Genomic DNA, 15,618 nt, shown 5'->3' on the forward strand with positions numbered 1-15,618 from the left:
ACCTATGTATTAACAAAGTATTTAAAGCAATGGTATTCCCCCTCGTAACGCTGGGGTTTATGTCGAGTGGAAGTCAGCTGTGCCTTATGTAGTCTACAGTAAAACATCATTATATGGACAGCATATGGTTGTAACGGGATATAGGCCTATTTCATGCTTTACCGTGTTTCATATAATGTGCTCACTGTGAAATTAAGTGGTCAGTAGAGGTTAAAACATCAACCTGTCTGCGCCTTTCACCTGTTACGGATTTAAGCACTTGTTAGTAAGGCCTATGCTTATTACAAAAAACTACAAAAAGACTGTACCTGTAGTCCCTTGGAACCAAAATTAGGCCTGTCACAATAATTACTATATAGAAAACATTCAACGTTCCATATATGAATGCTAGAAAAATGTATTTTGGGGTCTGTATTTATATTTTGAGGTCAGTATTTATCATATGTGTACATTTTCCTTGCACCTCTGGGAAATTTGTGGTCTTTTTCTTAGGTTAGAGTGACATTGGCTTGAATTAGTTTCAGTATTATCATTTATCGTCTATATTTACTTCGCTGATACATCGTACGTCAAGATTTATTATCATGACAAGCCTCACCAAAAGGTGAAACTGCGAGAGATTTTCCTCTTTTGTGTCCTTTAAATTAGTCAGTCAGCAGTGAGAAACCATCTTAATGATTTAGGTGCAAATAAGATGCTAAAAGATTCAAAATGTTGTATAAGTTGTAATGAATAACTTGTAATCTCATAACTCAAAATGCCCCGATGTGACTGGAGAGCACGGAAACACTGCAACTCACAGCAGTTAATCAAAGCTGACAACGCAAACCCAGCAGAGATTTTTCTATAGAGAAGAAATATTTTTTGTCATTGTAGCATCAAAAAGTGGCAGAACTTTATACCACAACTGAAACTAAGTTGCTTTAGGTGAATATAGCATTTTCAAAACAATAAAATGTAACATGATGATCTAAATATAAATACTGTATTAAGAATGCACCGATCCAGCTTTTTCAGTTCTGATACAGATGCCGATACTTTAGCAAAATAAATAAAAGTTCAAACATTCTGAGATTTTCTGGGCCGAATATGACCATTAAATAGTAGGGGTGTAATGATATCCAAGTCTCATGATACAATATTGTCACGGTATGAACCTCACAGTACGATATTTATTGCGGTATCATGGGAGAGCTCACAATATGATGGGGAGGCTCACGATTAGGGATGTAACAATATCCAAATCTCTCAGTACAATATTTTCACATCTCACGGTATGATATTGTTGCAATATTTTGTTTCAAGCAAACAAAACTGTTAATATGCAAGTTTTTCCTCTTAAAATGCCTTGGCAAGACTTAATCCAAAGAACTAAGACTTAAAAGTGCTTAGAACTGTTATTTCTTCATGTAGTCTACACTGAAATGGAGCAAAGGATCGTGGTCTATGTAGTTCCCTCTGTCTTTTTTAGCTATTGCTGCACCATAACTTTTAATTTAAGTAAAGAGATGCATAATTAAATATATTGTGATGGTCCAGGATATTATTGTGAGAACTTTGATGATACGATATCACATTTCGATTATTTTTACATCCCTAGTAAATAGTCTCATTACATCAATTTATCTGCCAAACCAAGATATTGATTGAACCGATATTTGGAAGCCGATATCAGACACCAGTATCATATCAGTGCATTCATACTAAAATATGTCATATGCTATAGCAGTTAGGTCTCCATAGAAGTGTAATACCCGAGAGACCGATAGTCGACAAGTACCGTAAGGGAAAGTTGAAAAGAGTGGGGTGGGGTCCACACAGTCCGCCCGGGGGATTCAACTCGGCGGGTCAGGGACGGCCGCCCGGTGCAGCCCCCTCTTTCATTTTCTGTCATTACTGTTTTCTCATAATCCCACTAAACTGTAGAACATGAAACCAATCTATTACCAATTTTCAGGCAAAGAGCCAGTGCCAATTCAGCTATCAAATCTGATAAGATGCAAATTAATACCATTTCAGTTTTACCTTTGAAATATGAGCCCTGACATGTCGAACTACCAAAATATGTTTCTACCAACGGGACATGTTTACCAGGTGATGTTATTTCAGGGCTCAATTCTGACAAGTGCAGATTTGCATATTCAAAGGTGTACTGTGTAACCTTTTGGCGGAGGATCCATCATTTGCTTGCCTCTATGGTGACGTTATTGCTTTGCCTGGGATGTTCCACTGTACAGGATTAAACAAATATACCTTGTATTTATTCAACCACTACCACAAAAATTTTCATTATTAACATGAGTATGCCCACTTCTCCACAGATCTGACCTGTAACTTGGTCTGGTGATGTGTAGGGGTGTGCAAAAATATTGAAATATTGATATATCGTATCGTTTAATGTGATGATACAGTACTGATATTGTGGGCTGCTGTATCGATATATCAGCAAGAGTATTTTTTTATATATTTTACTAAATTATTTTGTTACAGTGCTACAGTTTTGTTGCTTGTTTAGAGGAAGGAAACTGTTTTATGTGACACATTTGACATATTCACTGTTTTGAGGATTAAAATGTTTGTGTTTCATATGAACTTTGCACAAGAAGTGGTTTAACAAGGACTTTTAGTATCACATCCATGACTTAGAAATTATTTTTATTGTACTGTATCGAATCGATTTGAAATATATTGTATCGAATCAAAAGTCCACTGTATCGAGATATGTATTTTATCAGGGCCTATGTATCGAAATATGTATTGTATCTGCAACTTCTTAATGACACCCAGCCCTAGTGATGTGGTCTGCTTGTCTCCATGGAAATAGTTAAATGCCATGCTGTAGAACATTCCAGGAAACAACAATAGCATCTACATGGAGTCAAGCAGATGGTGGACCCTCTACTAGAAAAGTTATGCAATGCACCTTTAAACCCCACTGAGTTTCCGTGTCCGCTCTTGCTACAGTGTTAATACTACAGTGGCTTAGTGACAGCCGCACATCACAAACAGTTTCACAAAGTGCTTTTAAGGACCTGGGAGGTTGCGACACTGAATAAAACTAAACTGTTAAGGAGACAAATGAGGACAGCAACTGCAAATGTGTCCCCTGCTCTGTCTGTGCTGGCAGCATGTTATGACAGAAGACTGGAGTTTGACTTTCTAGTTCTTAAAGGTCTCATATTACACTATTTTTTTATTGATGTTATAATGTTATCTCATCACACACATACCTGGAGCTGTGTTTTGTTTCATTCACATATTTAACACACAAATCCTGCATATTTAGGCTGAGTTCTCTCAAGCTGAAAACACTCCATACACTTTCACTTGAATCATTTGGTTAATTTCTTAACTTGAAAACTACAGAGCTTTTTGAGCTATGGAGCTGCAGAAACTAATTATAAAGGATACTCAAAAATGTTTGAATGAAACAAAATTAGCTCCAGGTATAGTAGTTGATGAGGTAACAACATTATAACATGACATAAAGCTCACAAGAGTCAATTGCATAATATAAGACCTTTACAATACATAAAAGCCGGTTGCATGTGAAGGGGATTTAGCCTGTTAACTGTAGTCATGAAACTGTACTTTAATGCAGAATATAATGAGAAAACAGGTTCACCCACCTCCATATGGCAGTCTTGTTTAAGGTCTGACAACCTGCTTTCATTTCCAGACTCTCCAGCGCTGCTCTTGTGGCAGGTGCACTCACACACATGTTCGTGAGAGCAGGAGCAGCACCTGTCAGCCTGTCACTGTAATGTGTAATTGAGTTGCCCCGTAAGCTGCTAATGGTCTTGCACCGATAGTGTCAGAATCCTACAGACTCAAAACGATGTTAATATGTCAGAATATGGCTTGTTCCTGCTATTCATGAGACTGTTTGTGATGAATGGAGTGGGTGAAATAAAACCGGGAACTTTATTCAATTCTATGTGTGGAAAAAACTGAAACAGTAATTTATCCCTTGCATGAAAGAGGCTAAAAACAATAGCTTCTATTTGACATGTATCTTAGTTAAAGGCACCGAAATGATCAGAAAGAGTGAGTCTAGTGAAGGTGTGTGGACTTTAAATGGCCCCTATTACACTATTTTCTGATCTATGTTATAATTATGTTTTCTCTTCACTGCATGTTTAGGCTCAGTTCTTCTCTCAAACAGAACACACTCCACTATGTTTTTAAAGTTTTGACGAGGTAAAAATATTATAACATGGTTTAAAGCTCACAAAAATGAATTAATTTGTACTGTATTGTTTTTATTTGATGATATGGTAAAAGAGAGACTTAAGAGTTTCACTAAGGTTTATTACTTCACCTCTGAGTAGTACTGATACAGCCGAGATTTATCCCAGGCTTTTTTCACATTATGTCTTTAGAACTGAATGAGAAGAGTTACTTTTATCAGCCTACAAAAATCGAACTGTGTTTTTCTCTCAGTCAAGCTCAAACAAGTGGAGTGACACATAGCACTTACTTTTAAAATGCTTAGACTTTATTTTATTGATGTTTGAAAAGGGCAAGTTGTGACATTTAAGAAATCTTTACTGTTTCTATCTGATCAGACAAGACAAAGCCAAACCAAAGTTTTGAAGACTTCTCTCGATAAAGAGGAGACTCTTATATAGTGAGTCGATCAACCAGATTACTTTCATTTAGAGTTTTTAGTGCCAAGTTCCTGCTTAAACCTGTAACTTTTCTGGTGGAGGGTGCATCTTCTTCCTGTGTCCATAGAGATGCTTTTGTTCCAGTAGGATATTTAACTTCTATTTCAATGGAGTCAACCAGTGACACAAGGCCAAAGTTGCAGGTCAGATCTGTGAAAAGACCCCATTCTCATAAAGAATGCATGTTTTTAAGGGCCTGTCTTACAACACAATGATTTTTATGAGCTTTAAGCCAAGTTATAATGCTGATACTTGATCAAAAACATACCTGGAGTTGTGTTTTGTTTCATTTAACTCTTTATTATTAATCTGTCTACATCTCTAAAGCTCAGAATGCTCTGTTCCACCTTGTGATGTCATGAAGAGGTAGTTTTCAACAGTTACCTTTTACTTTTTGTTTTTTAGAGATTGGCAATTCCATTATTGAATGATCTTCTAGTGAAGGTGTATGAAGTTTAAAAACACAGTGGAGCACTTCTCGTATTTCCACATGACATCACAAGTTGTTTTTTTTTTCAGTTTGGGCGAAGAACCCTGCCTAAATATGCAGGGTTTGTGTGTTAAACATGTGTGAATGAAACAACATACAACTCTAGGTATGTTTTGGATATGGAACAACATTATAGTATGGGTAGTATGGGTAGTATATAGAGTAGTATGGGCCCTTTAATAAAATAAAAACATCTGTAATTAAATGAATGCTTGATAGATTAGTTCATTACCATACAGCCGAACAATACAGACAAAGCAATAACATGTATAAGAAGAAAAACCTGTGGGTTACCCTTCACTCAAAAAATTGCATAGTGCAGCTTTAACTAGACATACATGAAAGAACCTGAAAGGCCACACAGCAGCAGGAGTTATCTTATCAAATCGACATGTGAAAGCAGTGCGATTGTTTCCAGCCTGGAGTGGAGATGTTTAAAGTTTTAAGAGTGGCCCAACACTGGCATGCCTCTGCTCCTCCAGGTGCTGCAAGCTCAGATCCATATCCAGGAGTTATTGGATGACTGGCAGCTTGTGATGATGAATTTCAACTTGAGCACATTTTTACCTGAGTGGCAAATAATATAGTGCTGTTATTTCTAAAGTGCAGCTGGTTAAACGGCTCATATTACACTATTTTCTGATCTATGTTATAATGTTGTTTCCTCATTAAAATCATACCCAGAGTTTTGTTTTGCTTCATTCACACATGTTTAACACACAAACCCTGCATATTGAGTCTTTCTTTGTTCTTCTCTCAAATTGAAAACACTGTTCCAGCTTGTAATGTCCTATGGTAATACAAGAAGTGTTCCACTGTGTTTTTAAACTACATACACCTTCACCTTCTCTAACCTTTTGGATGATTTGACTTCTGCTGAACAACAGGTAAAAGGAGCTGACACTACATGACATCCCAAGGTGGAACAGAACATTCTGAGCAACTCAAACACGCGTGAATGAAACAAAACACAACTCCATGTGTTTTTGATGTGGTAACAACATTATCCCATGGCTTAAAGCTCACAAGAGTAAATTTTGCATGACCTTTAAAATAACTAGAATCAAGGGTAGATTTGGACTAGTTGTACTCTTGAAATAAGTAAAATGTACTCAGTGTAATACAATACAGTATGTAGCAGCAGTAAGCATGTTAACTTCTTTTATGCTTTGATGTTGCACAGTAGTAATATCTGTTTTTATTACATGGGCAGTAGATGGATGCATCATTGATACCCAAGGATATAAATAAGGAATTTATAACTGTTCTATTAGTGTTTTATTTTATTGTTATTTTATTTTATTAGCAGCAGCATTACCTTTAATCCTCTTGTGTAACCATAACTTTCTTGCATACCTATTTTTCTATTTGATCTTATCTGGCAGTGCAGTGGACATCTGGCCTTGTTTCTGTCAGATCTCATCATGTGGTGATCTTGAACCTAAGCTGTCCACGGTAGCTCAGAGACTCCAGTGAAGTCTGGCTGCTGTTGGACCATCTGCCCCACCTGTGTTCAGTTGGAGAGGTATCGGCTCTCGTGGCGTGTTTTTTGCAGATGATGGTAGGGTCTATCAAAGCTACAGGTGTCTCTTTGTTTCTTCTTATATAGTAAAACACTATGGTGTGTAGAGGCCTGTCATGATAATTACTGTACATAAAAGATGGGACAATATGTTTTTTGAGGGGGGGTCAGCATTTACCATCTGTACTTTTTCTTTGAATTGCTAGGACATCTGTGGTTATTTTTTAGCAACATGATAAAATTTAAGCCGTACAATGTTGAATTACCAGTAATAACTTTCATAACTCATTATGGATACAAACTAAAGTGTTTCATTCCTCTATTTATTTATTGCTGCTCATGATTTTTAACAATATTGCACATTTGTGGTTTAAATCTGCTCTTGAGTTTCATTATTATCGTTTTTCATCTATGTTTACATCAGCAATATACGTATCACACTTTAAAATGTGTTATCATGACAGGTCTACTTATGTAATGTGCTAGATTTATGTATTATTATGTCTGTCATCTGCTTGCTTCTATGGATACGTCATTACATTACATTTATGTTTGTTTGGTTGATTTATGTATTTTAAGATCGCACCACGTATGTCATTTCTCTTATGGGAAGTACACCCCTTGCTTGTCTCCATGAAGATCTTATTGCTTTGCCTGGAATGTTCCACAGTGTACCATTAAACATCTATCTTGCATTTATTCAATTATAGGTGCTTTACTGTACTGACATATTATAGGCAAAGCTCCAGGAGTGTGTGTAATAAGACAGCAGACCCTCCTCCTTAAAAGTTATACAATGGACCTTTAAATTAGTGAAGTCCTTGAGAAGTTAAGTATTTCTAAAAAGAACTAACTTTTTCCCCACCAGAACAGACCAGGTCACAGGGCAATGCAGGTCACTGTTTATGCAACGCTCAAAAATATTTATTCAGTTTGAATTTGAGCTGCAACAACGAAAAGAAATAAACTAATTAAAAACAGGCTGAACTCTTAAGTGACATTTCCAAACAATAGAAAACAGACTCGATTTACAGCCACTGAGAATATGCCATTGGTCATAAAACTCAAATCAGCATTTGACATTTTGCCTTGTCTATTGATTCATTCACTAATTAATTAAGTGGATAACACAAACTGCTCTGAATTCTGTTTGCGTTGGAGGAAAGTTCAACTGGGGACATGTGGAGGTTCCATAAACACCATGTCTAAGGCTCAAAGTGTCCTGAAAACTATCCCATAGGTTGCTTTCTGATCTCTTTGCGTCGAATACACAACCACTTCCACATAGGGTTGTCAAAAATATCGAAAATCATATACAAATCAATACTAAAACTAGGTTCGAAACTATATAATCAATACATCCCCCCAAAAAAGTAGGGATGTAACAATAACCGAAATATCGTGATATCTTATCTTCAAAGTTCTCACAATAATGTCGTGGGCCATCACAATATATTGAATTACAAGTCTCATTGCTTTAGTTAAGAGTTATGGTGCAGCAATAAGAAAGAGGTAACTACATAGACCATGATCTTTTGCTCCATTTCAATGTAGACTACAAGAAGAAATAACAGTTCTAAGCACTTTTAAATCTTAGTTCTTTGGATTAAGTCTTGTCAGGGCATTTTAAGAAGAAAAAAGAAGCATATTAACAGTTTTGTTAGCCTAAATATCGTACCGTGAGATGTATATTGTGAAAATATTGTACTGTGAGATTTGGATATTGTTACATTCCTAATCATGAGCCTCCCCACCATATCATGAGCTTCCCCACGATATCACAATAAATATCATACCGTGAGGTTCATATTGTAACAATATCATATCGTGAGACTTGGATATCGTTACACTCCTAATAAAAAGTCACATTCACATGACAAAAACTAACCTTTCTTGAATGATCTTGAGCTGTATCAGAACAAGTATAAGAGCACACAGACCAGTATACGCCCATGGAGCACTATGGAACCTACCTGGACCACTGAAGAATTACACAGATACAAGGCCACATGGTAATATATATATAAAAAAAAAAAAGCACTACAATTTAATGCTAAAACTTACATTCTATTTTTAAATAAAGTGTGCTTTTTATTATAATCATGGTATTGCGAATTGGTACCACATCTATTCCTTCGTATAGAAACTTTAGTATCGTGACAACGCTGCTTCCACATAAGGTACGCATATAGTTCATCTCCTCCATTCATCACCCCTGCCAACAGCTTAGCCATTGTAAACCTGCAAATGCAATCCATAAAATCCATACACTGGCCTCACAGCTGTGGTCAACCTGCAATCTAGGAAAACTTTCCACTTTCTGCTTTCTCCGTGCTTGACGTCTGCAGAGTTTGTGAACATTTTATACATTTGGACAAAAGTTTGATGCTTTTAGATGAGGATGATTTTTTTTTGATACAGTTCTAATGACTCACTTTTGTATTCAGACTAGACTAGAGAGGTGCATTTGAGCAATAATTAGCTATTACATTGTGATACTTGACAACTTAGAAAATGTATATAATTGTCTTAATAAGATGTCTAGCCTATATCATGGCACTATACTATAAACCACAATTACAGACTGAATATGAAAAGGTCCTATATTACAAAAAATTACTCTTTAGCTTTATGCTCTGTTAAATATGTCGGTACCTCCTCAGATACATAATCAGAGTTGTGTTTTGTTTCATTTACACACACATGTTTGAGTAATCAGTGCTGTAATCAGGTTAAGAGAAGAACACAACATAAATATGCAGAGTTTATGTGTTAAACATGTGTGAATGGAACAAAACATAACTCCAGGTATGTTTGTGATGAGTAAATGACATTACAACAAACAAAGATCAGGAAATAGCTTAATGTGCCCTTTAAAGAAAGTTCACAACTGTTTTAACTTAATGTTTAATTTATTAATTGTGAATGGTTTTCCGACCCATCATATCTGAATGATAATAACAGACCATGTTCAGCGCTTTGAGGAAATGGTTGTATAGTTTTTGGCGAGGCCGATGTTGACAGAGTGCGGCTTCTTGAAGACTTTAGCATAAGGGCTTTTGGTGCACAGCTAAGCCATGTCCTTTGAGCTTGAGGGGTGTAGAGCATGCTGGGAAATGTGTGTGTAGGGTCTGGGCCTCAGATGTGGCTCTTGTGGTGCTTCCTGTTTAAGGGATGGAGATAGAAATCCTCCAAGTTCTGGTGAGCTTCTGTGTTGTGATGATTGGACCTAATGTTATATGTGATCTCGTTGTTCTACTGCGGCTTAGTGCATTTGACAGAATCTTTACTTGGACGTGTATTGAAGATAAGGCTGAGCAAATAACTCAATCTGATCCATCTGCTGGAAACTTAAAATACAAATATTGAGCAAAAATCTTGTAAAAAACATATCACAAATGGGATATGGCCATGGGATCTATATAATAAAACATACCTGGAGTTGTGTTTTGTTGACAATTTTCACACTTTTTTGGGTAATCCTTGTCTACATTAGCCTGACTCCGTAACATTAGAATTCTTTCGCTCGGCGGTAGGCGGGTACTATGTGGTTGTGACGTATGATGTAGGAAGAAGGGCAATAACATCTTTTCCCTTGATAAAATTCACCAAACATTCTCTTTGTTCCAGCTTTAAGTCCATGATCTCGGGAATCATTTCCAAGACAGAATGCATGGCTCTTCGCTGATTGGCTGGTGCCTGAACTCGCACTTCCGGGGTTCTTGCAAACCGTCTCGTGTATTCTGATTCCTGACCTAGTTTCTGGAGAGAAATGAAATTGAGTGGAGGTGATCTACATCTCCAAAACTATGGAATTTAAAAACACAGTGAAGCACTTCCCATATTACCAAGTGACAACAAGTCACACAAGGTGGAAAAGAACTCCACGTTTTGATGAGGAAGCAACTTTATAGCATAGACCAGATAATAGTGTAATATGACCCCTTTAAATAAAACAAAATAAAATAAAATACAATGTAAGAAGGATAAAACTAAAATGCAAAAGATATGGTGTAAAATAACTGGCTTTATTATTGAGCATGTACAGTATATGTATAAGAGTAAATATATAGGTAAAGTGTATTCAATTAAAGTGTATTGCACTAAGTGGATGGCATATGTACACAGCTAGCAGCACTGTTTAAATTCTTCTTACATTACTTCAACTAATATCTAAACGCTTTTTATCATGTCATAGAAATGCATTGTAAACCGCAGTTGGAGATATAATGTATAGTATTTTACGAGCCATCTCCAGCCATATGACTTTTATTCCCCTTGTATAGTGTTGAGCTATGTCCAACGTCTTTCTCCATAGCTTGACATATCACATTGAATCTATTTAGATAAATAGATTACACAAACGCATGGTAAAAAGAAGCAGACGTTTTGCAGTTGGTGAGTTTTTTGTCTTGGAGCGTAATGAGGACCTGCTTTAGCTTCGGAGGTATGGAGACCTGTCAGCACCAATCAGAGGAGAGGCTAACCTGCCGCCCACACCATCCATTGTCCTGCTTTCATCTCGTGCTCTGTGCGGTGCTGTGATAGATAACTGCCATGCCACCTGCTAGTGATGTTGTCAAGATACTATAATTACAACTTGATTTTAGAAAGAAAAAGCATAATACTCCATGCTGATGCCATAATGAAAAAAATGTACACTTTATTGACTTATGATTTATAGTTAGCTCTGTCTGAACTCTTTCTTCACATTGTCCAATCTGTCATCAGTTTTTCACTGTAAGGTAATTTTCTAAATCTGAATGATATATATTTTTTTCATTTTTATAAAAGTTGGGACATAAAACATGATCATGCAGTCAGATTTTATTAGATTTTTTCAGTCACGCATGTGAAATGAAGGAGTTCATTGGTCACTAGAGACAGAGCGATATATCGGCCAACTGATATATCTGGCTGATATTATTTGCACTAGGGCTGCTCGATTATGGAAAAAATCATTATCAAGAATATTTTGATCAATACTGAAATCATGATTATTCACACGATTATTTTTTAGTTACTCGATGCATTTATTCAGCATTTCTCTCTCAAAAAAAACAAAACACTTTGTTATTGACAACAACAAACATTAAAATTGTAAATAAATATAGGCTACAAATATGTACCTTAGAGCAATTTAGCAATGTATAAAACATAAAATGAATAAAATATACTTTGAACATGAAATAAGGCATAGAAAAACATAAATGTATACAAAATAAACTGTAGATCCAGCTGTTCTACCACTCTATATTTGAAAAAGATAAATAAATATACTATATATATATATATATATATATATATATATATATATTTAAAAAATCCTTAAATAAACTTTAAATAAGCTTTAGCATTTCAACTCGATTATATGAGTTTGAAGATTGTTTGACACACAAATTGAAATCGTGATCAAAATTTAATCAATTGCACAGCCTTAATTTTCACTTTTTAATGTATGGGCTATCGGCCTTAAATCTCGAGCACAGGTCAATATTTTGTTTTTGCCAACCTTCTGCCTAAAGAATATGCATAAATCTTAGCTTCCAGGAAAGACAGTTCTTTATGGTCAGATTGTGTTAAAATAAAGCTCAGATTAAGTCTAATATATCTTCAGACAGAGCAGAGCCTATAGTTAGCATTAGCTGTTGATGGATGACATCAGCTGCAAAGTATCAATAGCATTTGTAGTAATTTGCAGTTAATAGCTACGAAAAGAACAGTCTCTAAAGAAAGAAGAATTAATGATAGAACAATGTGCAAGTTTGGGCAGAGCAAACACACCATATTATGTCTTATTATTACCAAATGGTCGTAATCTTTTACTTGATATGTGGATTAACTTGTTTTGACAATAAACCCAGTTACTGTGTTTCTCCTCTGTGCTCGGCCCGTGCATAATCAGTCCCATGCAGGTCCATATGTAGTCCTCATTAGTCTTCAGTGGAATTCCCTTGGTGGTTGTTTTGTTTAGTAAGAAAGCATAAACTATGGCTATTGACTTCAGTTACAGCAGAGCAGGTTAAAGAGTTCAGCCGCTCTGGATCACTGTAATTTTCCCTTAGGCTTTGTGGTTATATTGTTATTGCTTATCTAATACAACATTCATATTATTTTGTTTAGATGCAAGCAAATATTTAGAAAGCATGTACCAATTTGATTTATTAAAGAAAAACCTAATACCCAATAGTCCTGAATGATGTGGGATAAATATTGCGTAAGTATTTGTGGTTTTAATAGGATTCTGCTCAAATGTCACATTTTAAACATGTCCAGATGAACTGACAAAAAGACTGAAATATAAACGGACAAACTAATACAAGAATCACATTTCAGAACATGTTTGCCCAGATATAAACTATAGAGTTTCCAGTTTTTTTTTTTAATGCAGAATAAGACTTGTTTTTTGTTGGTTGTGGAAGAAATGATGATACTCGCCTTTGTGATTTACTAATTGTGTCCTTTAAAATTGTTATAAAAAAAAAATAAAATCTTTATTTACTTTGCGAGACAATGTAATACACATAGTTACAAAACAAAAATGTAGCTTTGGTTTTGGTACAATTTTGGGTCTAAATAAATCCAAAAAGTCAGCTCAGGTGAATAGGAAAACACCATTTAAAAGTGGTTGCTATGGTTACAGTGTTAAGTCCCGCCCACAGGAGAAATGCCAAGTTTTTAGTTGCTCTTTAATCTGTATGTTTACTTCCTGTTGACCTGATGCATGGTAAGGTCATATCCGTGGTGACGCCCTTTTCCGCATGTGCACGGGACATGCGCCGCCCACAAAACCACCGAGCGTATTCAGAAAGAGAGCTACTTATTATAAACATAATCATGCTTATTATCATGCCACTGTGAAGCTCGCCCTGTCCTGTTCAAAAAGTCACATTAGTCAGATCAAAGTGCCTGTGTCTGTGTGTCTGCGTCTTTCTCCCAAACTGTGCTGAACTCTTTCATTTTTCACTCACCTTGTTCAAATCACTACCTGCGTCGGGAATTGGTTCAGTGTCCTAGCATGCAAAGGAGCAGTAAGGCTGTGGGACGGTGGTACAAGAGATAAAAGTAATGTTATACACCTATAGGCCTGTCATGATCATTAATATATATTGACCCAGTGTTCAATAAATCATAAATATTTATATTAGCTTTTTATACATACATTTTATTTGTATGAGTGTGTTATTGGGGTGGCACGAGACCCAATTTCCACAAGACGAGATAAAACATGAGATTTTGACATAATCCAGGATGCATACATTTACTTGGTTCAGTTCAGTTTTGTCTTAAAGTTGTCCATTTTCTTTATTTCACATCTTTGCTGTCATATCTTGGCTTTTAAAAGAGACATAAGCCTCCTTGTCAAAAATTAATAAAGCAGCTAATTTGATTTACTATACACTTTGTTTTATTGGCAATATCATGCTGCAGGCTTAGTATTGCAAAGTGGTCTTCAATATGATCATTTATTGTCATATTTCCTGTAGCAATTTACAGTATTACACTTTAAAATGAGTTCTTATGACAGGCGGAAGAGGTGTCTGTGAAGAGAGGACTGAGGTTGAGCTCTGGGTCTGATCTGTGGAGGCGGGCCCCGGTGACAACATGAAATTAGGCTGTCAGTCTGCAGCGTGCACAAGTGAGTCCACAACAGATAAACAGTGTTTATATGCAGACAGTGTTCGCGAGGACAGTAGTCTGCTTCACACGTTACCAGTGTCATCGCTCCTTTTCTTCACTTCACTGTCAGGATCTTTAATGTAGTCACAGTTTATTTTCTTGTGGCTTTCTTTTACAGTCGCAAATAAGAAAAGAACTGTATTATTGATGCACTGATACATAATAGCAGTGGTTCTCAAACTTTTAAACCAAGCAACTAATGATAAACTGGCCCTGCAAGTGCCACCAGGCCTAAACCAGGTCTATATTAGGAGTATTTCAGGTTTAAAAAGGTCTGTCAGGTCTTAAATAGCATTCCATCAGAGTAGTTCTAAACAAGATTTTACCCAAAGGAAGAAAAATATGTGGATTTTCTGTAGAACCACTATAGATTTTTTTTTTTTACTTAAAAGTGTTGTGTTTTGCATAATGACTGTGTAAATTTTCTCGTGGAGGGTCCGCCATCTGCTTGCCTCCATGAAAATGTTGTTGCTTTGTCTGGAATGTCCCAGGATGGCATTAAACATATTACATTTACTCAATAACATGTTTTTTTATTGACCTAAAAACTTGCGTTCTTACTGTGAGTAGGCTCGCCTCTCCTCAGATCTGACATGTAACTTGGTCATATGACACTTATTTATCTGAGAGCCGAGATAAATAAGTGTAATGCCATACTGTGGAACATTCCAGGCAACATCTCCATCAGGAAAAGCCGGTGATGGACCCTCCAGCAGAAAGGTTACACTGTGCACCTTTAATCAACTTATACTGACTTTCTTAGGTTTGAATATGAATGCGTTTGGTCGCTTATGTTTTGCACATGATGTTCTGTTATACATAAGGCCTCTATATGTACCCTGACATTTCCCAATGCGTGAAGGGGCCTATAGATTGAGACTGACATTCTCCACAGCTCCAAAACACTCCAGGCGAGCACAGAGATCTAATAGTGCTGGAAAAGTAATGAAATACCACCAAGGCCTATGTTCTTTTATGAATTATATTAAGTCTCTGGCAAACAATTGTTTTCATTATCAACACTCTATTTGGATCCGAGAGAATGGAATTTTAAAACAGGGTGAAATGTCCCGCGGGTAAAGCAACGATGCATAAAGATAAACAATGGGACTTTCTTTTGTCAATATTGGATTCATATAATAATGTTGAGTTAAAATACCATGTTATCTGCTGCAGGGCTGTTCAGATCGCAAAGAGCAGTTTTGCAATTCTCTAAAAGCACAATTGGAACTTTTATTGTTTCTATCTTTCAAATT

At 36.2% G+C, this 15,618-nt stretch overlaps 1 protein-coding gene across 2 annotated transcripts in view; it reads left to right on the plus strand.

Moving 5' to 3' along the window:
- The window catches only part of kremen1 (kringle containing transmembrane protein 1), a 115,243-nt gene that overhangs the window by 1,348 nt on the left and 98,277 nt on the right, over positions 1 to 15,618 (plus strand). The gene's annotated exons all lie outside the window — the stretch shown is intronic.

The sequence above is a fragment of the Boleophthalmus pectinirostris genome, unplaced genomic scaffold, assembly GCF_026225935.1.
Source record: "Boleophthalmus pectinirostris isolate CB_2022bp ecotype Guang Dong unplaced genomic scaffold, ASM2622593v1 HiC_scaffold_4, whole genome shotgun sequence".
Classification (NCBI taxonomy): Eukaryota; Metazoa; Chordata; class Actinopteri; order Gobiiformes; family Gobiidae; genus Boleophthalmus; species Boleophthalmus pectinirostris.